The sequence below is a fragment of the Nerophis ophidion genome, linkage group LG07, assembly GCF_033978795.1.
Source record: "Nerophis ophidion isolate RoL-2023_Sa linkage group LG07, RoL_Noph_v1.0, whole genome shotgun sequence".
In the NCBI taxonomy this organism is placed as follows: domain Eukaryota; kingdom Metazoa; phylum Chordata; class Actinopteri; order Syngnathiformes; family Syngnathidae; genus Nerophis; species Nerophis ophidion.
In genome coordinates, this window is record NC_084617.1 from 11,347,810 (window position 1) to 11,356,663 (window position 8,854).

Consider the following 8,854-nt stretch of genomic DNA (forward strand, 5'->3'; position numbering starts at 1 on the left):
AGCAATAAACATTATCTGTAAACATTAGCAAACAACACTAATTGTAAACATTAGCTGTAAAAATTAGCAATAAACATTATCTGTAAACATTAGCAACCAACATTACTTGTAAACATTAACTGTAAACATTGGCAACAAACAATAGCTGTAAACATTAGCAACCAACACTACTTGTAAAAATAAACATTAGCAACAAACATTAGCTGTAAACATTAGCAACCAACACTACTTGTAAACATTAGCTGTAAACATTAGCAACCAAGACTACTTGTAAACAGTAACTGTAAACATTAGCAACCAACACTATTCGTAACGATTAGTTGTAAACATTAGCTGTAAACATTAGCAACCAACATTACTTGTAAACAATAGCTCTAAACATTAGCAACAAACATTAACTGTAAAAATTAGCAGCCAACACTACTTGTAAACATAAACATTAGCAACAAACATTAGCTGTAAACATTAGCAAACAACACTACTTGTAAACATTAGCTGTAAACATGAGCAATAAACATCTGTAAACATTAGCAACCAACACTACTTGTAAACATTAACTGTAAACAATAGCAACCAACACTACTTGTAAACATTAGCTGTAAACAATAGCAACAAACAATAGCTGTAAACATGAGCAACCAACACTACTTGTAAACATTAGCTGTAAACATTAGCTGTAAACATTAACAACCAACAATACTTGTAAACATAAACATTAACAACAAACATTAGTTGTAAACATTAGCAACCAACACTACTTGTAAACATTAGCAATAAACATTAGCAACCAACACTACTTGTAAACTTTAACTGTAAACATTGGCAACAAACAATAGCTGTAAACATTGGCAACCAACTCTACTTGTAAACATTAACTATAAACAATAGCAACCAACACTACTTGTAAACATTAGCTGTAAACATTAGCAACCAACACTACTTGTAAACATTAGCTGTCAACATTAGCAACCAACACTACTTGTAAACATAAACATTAGCAACAAACATTAGCTGTAAACATTAGCAACCAACACTACTTGTAAACATTAGCTGTAAATATTAGCAACCAACACTACTTGTAAACATTGGCAACAAACAATAGCTGTAGACATTAGCAACCAACTCTACTTGTAAACATTAACTATAAACAATAGCAACCAACACTACTTGTAAACATTAGCTGTCAACATTAGCAACCAACACTACTTGTAAACATTAGCTGTCAACATTAGCAACCAACACTATTTGTAAATATAAACATTAGTAACAAACATTAGCTGTAAACATTGGCAACCAACTCTACTTGTAAACATTAACTATAAACAATAGCAACCAACACTACTTGTAAACATTAGCTGTAAACATTAGCAACCAACACTACTTGTAAACATAAACATTAGCAACAAACATTAGCTGTAAACATTAGCAACCAACACTACTTGTAAACATTAATTATAAACAATAGCAACAAACAATAGCTGTAAACATTGGCAACCAACTCTACTTGTAAACATTAGCTGTAAACATTAGCAACCAACACTACTTGTAAACATTAGTTGTAAACATTAGCAACCAACACTACTTGCAAACATAAACATTAGCAACAAACATTAGCTGTAAACATTAGCAACCAACACTACTTGTAAACATTAATTATAAACAATAGCAACAAACAATAGCTGTAAACATTGGCAACCAACTCTACTTGTAAACATTAGCTGTAAACATTAGCAACCAACACTACTTGTAAACATTAGTTGTAAACATTAGCAACCAACACTACTTGCAAATATAAACATTAGCAACAAACATTAGCTGTAAACATTAGCAACCAACACTACTTGTAAACATTAGCTGTAAATATTAGCAACCAACACTACTTGTAAACATTAACTGTAAACATTGGCAACAATCTCTACTTGTAAACATTAACTGTAAACAATAGCAACCAACACTACTTGTAAACATTAGCTGTAAACATTAGCAACCAAATCTATTTGTAAACATTAACTGTAAACATTAGCAACCAACTCTACTTGTAAACATTAACTATGAACAATAGCAACCAACACTACTTGTTTAACATTAGCTGCAACATTAGCAAACAACATAACGTACTTATTAAATGACCAATAAAACAGCAGCAAACATTAATTGTAAACATTAAAAACACATGTTAAAATAAATATAACTAAATATACTAGCAGTAAACATTTGCAACCACAAACATAAGTAATATATGAGCCGTGTTAGCTGTAAACATGAGTGTGTTGACAGTAAAGGGCAGCCAACACATGCGTGGAGCGAAGGAGGCGGGAGAGAGGAGGGAGACAGGCCGGAGAGAGGAGGGGGTGAGGCGGGAGAGAGGAGGGGGTGTCACGGTGTCTCCGCCAGCCTGTTGATCAGCTGAGGGTCGGAGGAGCAGAGAACCGCCGACACCGTGGCCGCCTTCCCCATATCCCCACTAATTACTACCTCAATAGGACAATATCGCCAAGTAACGGTTGTCACCTCGCTGGACAAAAAACATTCAAAAGAAACATACACGCATTGACAGCCTCCTACCTCCGTGGAGCGACTGGCGCGGCTATCCTGGGCTGTGTGCGGGCCCGAGGTGCGTGGAGGTGGGCGAGCGGCGGCGGAGATCTCCGTGGTTCCGTCCGGGGAGTTTGTTCACACTTAGATATGACCTCTCTCTCTCTCTCTCTCTCCCCCCGTGCTGGGGCTCGCTCGTTTACTCACCCCGGCCCCTCCCCTCGTCCGCCCGGGCTCTCTCTCTCGCTAGCACCGCCCACATCCGGCCCTCGCTGGCAGGAGGGAGAAACGCTCTCTCTCGTTGATTTTGTCCGCTACTTTCATTCTAGCCCTCAAAATGACTTTTTACATGTTTTTTTACACACTTCTGCTCCTGTCAAATAGAGGATCTTTGACATGGATTTAAGCAAAAAAAGCAGAGCTCACCTGTCATAGAGGATCTTTAAGTGGCCTTTTTTGGCAGTAGGTCACTAAAACAGCAGGGCGCTCTTGTCACATAGAGGATCTTTGCATAACCTTTTTGCAGTAGGTCACTAAAACAGCAGGGGACTCCTGTCACATAGAGGATCTTTGCATAAAAAAAACAGAGCGCTCGAGTTATAGAGGATCTTTGAATAACCTTTTTGCAGTAGGTCCCTAAAACAGCAGGGCGCTCCTGTCACATAGAGGATCTTTGCATAAAAAAGCAGAGCGCTCGAGTTATAGAGGATCTTTGAATAACCTTTTTGCAGTAGGTCACTAAAACAGCAGGGTGCTCCTGTCACATAGAGGATCTTTGCATAAAAAAAGCAGAGCGCTTGAGTTATAGAGGATCTTTGAATAACCTTTTTGCAGTAGGTGCTCCTGACTCTTAAAATCAATACATATAGAGGATCTTTGAAAACAGTTTTTTTTTTTTCAGAAAAATCAGAGCACTCCTGTTATAGAGGATCTTTGAGTGTATTGTTTTTTTGTTTTTGCAGTAGGTCCCTAAAAACAGCAAGGTGCTCCTGTCACATAGAGGATCTTTGCATAAAAAAGCAGAGCGTTCCGTTTATAGAGCATCTTTGAATAACCTTTTTGCAGTAGGTCCCTAAAAACAGCAAAGTGCTCCTGACTACATATAGAGGATCTTTGAAAACGTTTTTTTCTTTTGATGAGTTTTGTTTTGTTTTTACAGAAAAAGCAGAGCACTCCTGTTATAGAGGATCTTTGAGTGTAGTGTTTTTTGTTTTTGTTTTTGCAGTAGGTCCTTAAAAACAGCAGAGAGATCCTGTTACATAGAGGATCTTTGCATAAAAAAGCAGAGCGCTCGAGTTATAGAGGATCTTTGAATAACCTTTTAGCAGGAGGTCCCTAAAACAGCAGGACGCTCCTGTTACATAGAGGATCTTTGCATAAAAGAGCAGAGCACTCGAGTTATAGAGGAACATTGACTAACCCCTTTTGCAGTAGGTCCCTAAAAACAGCAAATTTCTCCAGACTCTTAAAATCAATACATATAGAGGATCTTTGAAAACAGTTTTTTTTTTTTTCAGAAAAATCAGAGCACTCCTGTTATAGAGGATCTTTGAGTGTATTGTTTTTTTGTTTTTGCACTAGGTCCCTAAAAACAGCAAGGTGCTCCTGTCACATAGAGGATCTTTGCATAAAAAAGCAGAGCGTTCTGTTTATAGAGGATCTTTGAATAACCTTTTTGCAGTAGGTCCCTAAAAACAGCAAAGTGCTCCTGACTCTTAAAAACAATACATATAGAGGATCTTTGAAAACAGTTTTTTCTTTTGTTGTGTTTTGTTTTGTTTTTACAGAAAAAGCGGAGCACACCTGTTATAGAGGATCTTTGAGTGTAGTGTTTTTTGTTTTTGTTTTTGCAGTAGGTCCTTAAAAACAGCAGAGAGATCCTGTTACATAGAGTATCTTTGCATAAAAAAGCAGAGCGCTCGAGTTATAGAGGATCTTTGAATAACCTTTTTGCAGTAGGTCACTAAAACAGCAGGGCGCTCCTGTCACATAGAGGATCTTTGCATAAAAAAAGCAGAGCGCTTGAGTTATAGAGGATCTTTGAATAACCTTTTTGCAGTAGGTCCCTAAAAACAGCAAAGTGCTCCTGACTCTTGAAATCAATACATATAGAGGATCTTTGAAAACAGTTTTTTTTTTTTTTTTTTTCAGAAAAATCAGAGCACTCCTGTTATAGAGGATCTTTGAGTGTATTGTTTTTTTGTTTTTGCAGTAGGTCCCTAAAAACAGCAAGGTGCTCCTGTCACATAGAGGATCTTTTGCATAAAAAAGCAGAGCGTTCCATTTATAGAGGATCTTTGAATAACCTTTTTGCAGTAGGTCCCTAAAAACAGCAAAGTGCTCCTGACTCTTAAAAACAATACATATAGATGATCTTTGAAAACAGTTTTTTCTTTTGGTAAAAACAGCAGAGATTGAGGATCTTTGACTAGGGTGTTTGCATAAAAAGCAGAGGGCTCCAGTTATAAAGGATCTTTAAGTAACTTTTTTTCTGTAGGTCCTTAAAAACAGCAGTGAGATCTTGTTACATAGAGGATCTTTGACAAGAGCTTCTGCAGAAAAAGCAAAGCACTCTTGTCGTAGAGGATCTTTGAGGATTTTTTTTTTTTTTTTTTTTTGTAGCTATAGAGGATCAGCCGGGCACTCTTGTCGAATACAGGATCTCTGACAAGCACTATAATAAAAACAGCAGAGATTGCCTGTCAAATAGATGATCTTTGACTAGGGTGTTTGCATAAAAAAGCAGAGGCTCCAGTTATAGAGGATCTTTAAGTAACTTTTTTGCAGTAAGTCCCTAAAAACAGCAGTGAGATCTTGTTACATAGAGGATCTTTGACAAGAGCTTCTGCAGAAGAAGCAAAGCGCTCCTGCCATAGAGGATCTTTGAGTTATTTTTTTTTTTTTTTGTAGTTATATAGAGGATCAGCTGGGCTCTCTTGTCAAATACAGGATCTTTTACTATATCCTCTTAAAACTGTAGAACACTCTTGTCGAATACAGGATCTCTGACGAGAACTATAGATTGGTAAAAACAGCAGAGATTGCCTGTCAAATAGAGGATCTTTGACTCGGGTGTTTGCATAAAAAAGCAGAGTGCTCCAGTTATAGAGGATCTTTGAGTAACCTTTTTTTGCAGTAGGTCCCTAAAAACAGCAGAGAGATCCTGTTACATAGAGGATCTTTGACAAGAGCTTCTGCAGAAGAAGCAAAGCGCTCCTGTCATAGAGGATCTTCGAGTAACTTTTTTTGTAGCTATATAGAGGATCACCGGGAACTCTTGTCAAATACAGGATTTTTTACTATATGCTCTTAAAACTGTAGAACACTTGTCGAATACAGGATCTCTGACAGGCACTATAGATTGTTAAAACAGTAGAGTTTGCCTTTCACATAGAGGATCTTTGACTAGCCTTTTTTTGCAGTCCGTCCTTAATAACACAGGAGCTGTCATATAGAGGATCTTTGACCTGTCCTGTCATATTCCGGATCTTGACTCTGGTGTTTTCCCTGTTGTTCCTTCAATAAGTGTTCAACTTTACAGATTTGTTTTTGTTCTTTAATCTTTATTAGCCTTGGAAAACCCGTGATCCCAAATGGGACAAGCGGTAAGAAATGGATGGATGGATGCCTTGGACAAAACCATTGAATTTAGTAATCAGTTATCGAGGATCTTTGACGTATATCCCTAAAAACAGCAAGGCGCTCCTGACTTATAAAATCATGTTATATAGAGGATCTTTGTCAACAGTTTTTCCAGAAAAAGCTGAGCACTCCTGTTATAGACGATCTTTGAGTGTAGTGTTTTATTTTTTATTTTTGCAGTCGGTCCCTAATTACAGCAGGGAGATCCTGTTACATAGAGGATCTTTGACAAGAGTTTCTGCAGAAAAAGCAAAGCGCTCCTGTCATAGAGGATCTTTGAGTCATTTTTTTGCAGGTATATAAAGGATCTTTGACTAGCATTTTGTATCGAAAAAAAAGCACTCCTGTCATAGAGGATCTTCGACTGGCAGTATAGCTTTGAAAACAGGAAATAAATCCTGTCGTGTCGAGGATCTTTGACAAGGATTTTTGCAGTAGGTCCCGAATAACAATTATAGGATCTTTTACTATTTGCTATAAAACTGTAGAACACTCGTCGAATACAAGATCTCTGACGAGCACTAGAGATTGGTAAAAACAGCAGAGATTGCCTGTCAAATAGAGGATCTTTGACCAGGGTGTTTGCATAAAAAGCAGAGGGCTCCAGTTATAAAGGATCTTTAAGTAACTTTTTTGCAGTAGGTCCTTAAAAACAGCAGTGAGATCTTGTTACATAGAGGATCTTTGACAAGAGCTTCTGCAGAAAAAGAAAAGCACTCTTGTCATAGAGGATCTTTGAGGATTTTTTTTTTTTTTTTTTTTTGTAGCTCTAGAGGATCAGCCGGGCACTCTTGTCGAATACAGGATCTCTGACAAGCACTAAAATAAAAACAGCAGGGATTGCCTGTCCAATTGAGGATCTTTGACTAGGGTGTTTGCAAAAAAAAGCAGAGGGCTCCAGTTATAGAGGATCTTTAATTAACTTTTTTGCAGTAAGTCCCTAAAAACAGCAGTGAGATCTTGTTACATAGAGGATCTTTGACAAGAGCTTCTGCAGAAGAAGCAAAGCACTCCTGCCATAGAGGATCTTTGAGTTTTTTTAGTTTTTTTCGTAGCTATATAGAGGATCAGCCGGGCACTCTTGTCGAATACAGGATCTCTGACAAGCACTATCATAAAAACAGCAGAGATTGCCTGTCCAATTGAGGATCTTTGACTAGGGTGTTTGGATAAAAAAAGCAGAAGGCTCCAGTTATAAAGGATCTTTAAGTAACTTTTTTGCAGTAAGTCCCTAAAAACAGCAGTGAGATCTTGTTACATAGAGGATCTTTGACAAGAGCTTCTGCAGAAAAAGCAAAGCACTCTTGTCGTAGAGGATCTTTGAGGATTTTTTTTTGTAGCTATAGAGGATCAGCCGGGCACTCTTGTCGAATACAGGATCTCTGACAAGCACTATAATAAAAACAGCAGGGATTCCCTGTCCAATTGAGGATCTTTGACTCGGGTGTTTGCATAAAAAAGCAGAAGGCTCCAGTTATAGAGGATCTTTAAGTATTTTTTTTGCAGTAAGTCCCTAAAAACAGCAGTGAGATCTTGTTACATAGAGGATCTTTGACAAGAGCTTCTGCAGAAGAAGCAAAGCGCTCCTGCCATAGAGGATCTTTGAGTTATTTTTAGGTTTTTTTTGTAGTTATATAGAGGATCAGCTGGGCTCTCTTGTCAAATACAGGATCTTTTACTATATCCTCTTAAAACTGTAGAACACTCTTGTCGAATACAGGATCTCTGACGAGAACTATAGATTGGTAAAAACAGCAGAGATCGCCTGTCAAATAGAGGATCTTTGACTCGGGTGAAGGCATAAAAAAGCAGAGCGTTCCAGTTATAGAGGATCTTTGAGTAACCTTTTTTTGCAGTAAGTCCCTAAAAACAGCAGTGAGATCCTGTTACATAGAGGATCTTTGACACGAGTTTCTGCAGAAAAAGCAAAGCGCTCCTGTCATAGAGGATCTTCGAGTAACTTTTTTTGTAGCTATATAGAGGATCAGCCGGGAACTCTTGTCAAATATAGGATTTTTTACTATATGCTCTTAAAACTCTAGAACACTTCCTGTCGAATACAGGATCTCTGACGAGCACTAGAGATTGTTAAAACAGTAGAGTTTGCCTTTCACATAGAGGATCTTTGACTAGCCTTTTTTTGCAGTGCGTCCTTAATAACACAGGAGCTGTCATATAGAGGATCTTTGACCTGTCCTGTCATATTCCGGATCTTGACTCTGGTGTTTTCGCAGTTGTTCCTTCAATAAGTGTTCAACTACACAGATTTGTTTTTGTTCTTTAATCTTGATTAGCCTTGGAAAATCCTGTAACCCCAAATGAGACAAGCGGTAAGAAATGGATGGATGGATGCTTTGGACAAAACCATTGAGTTTAGGAATCAGTATAGAGGATCTTTGAAGTATATCCCTAAAAACAGCAAGCCGCTCCTGACTTATAAAGTCATGTCATATAGAGGATCTTTGTCAACAGTTTTTCCAGAAAAAGCTGAGCACTCCTGTTATAGACGATCTTTGAGTGTAGTGGTTTTTATTTTTGCAGTAGGTCCCTAATTACAGCAGGGAGACACTGTTACATAGAGGATCTTTGACAAGAGTTTCTGCAGAAAAAGCAAAGCGCTCCTGTCATAGAGGATCTTTGAGTCTCTTTTTTGAAGCTATATAAAGGATCTTTGACT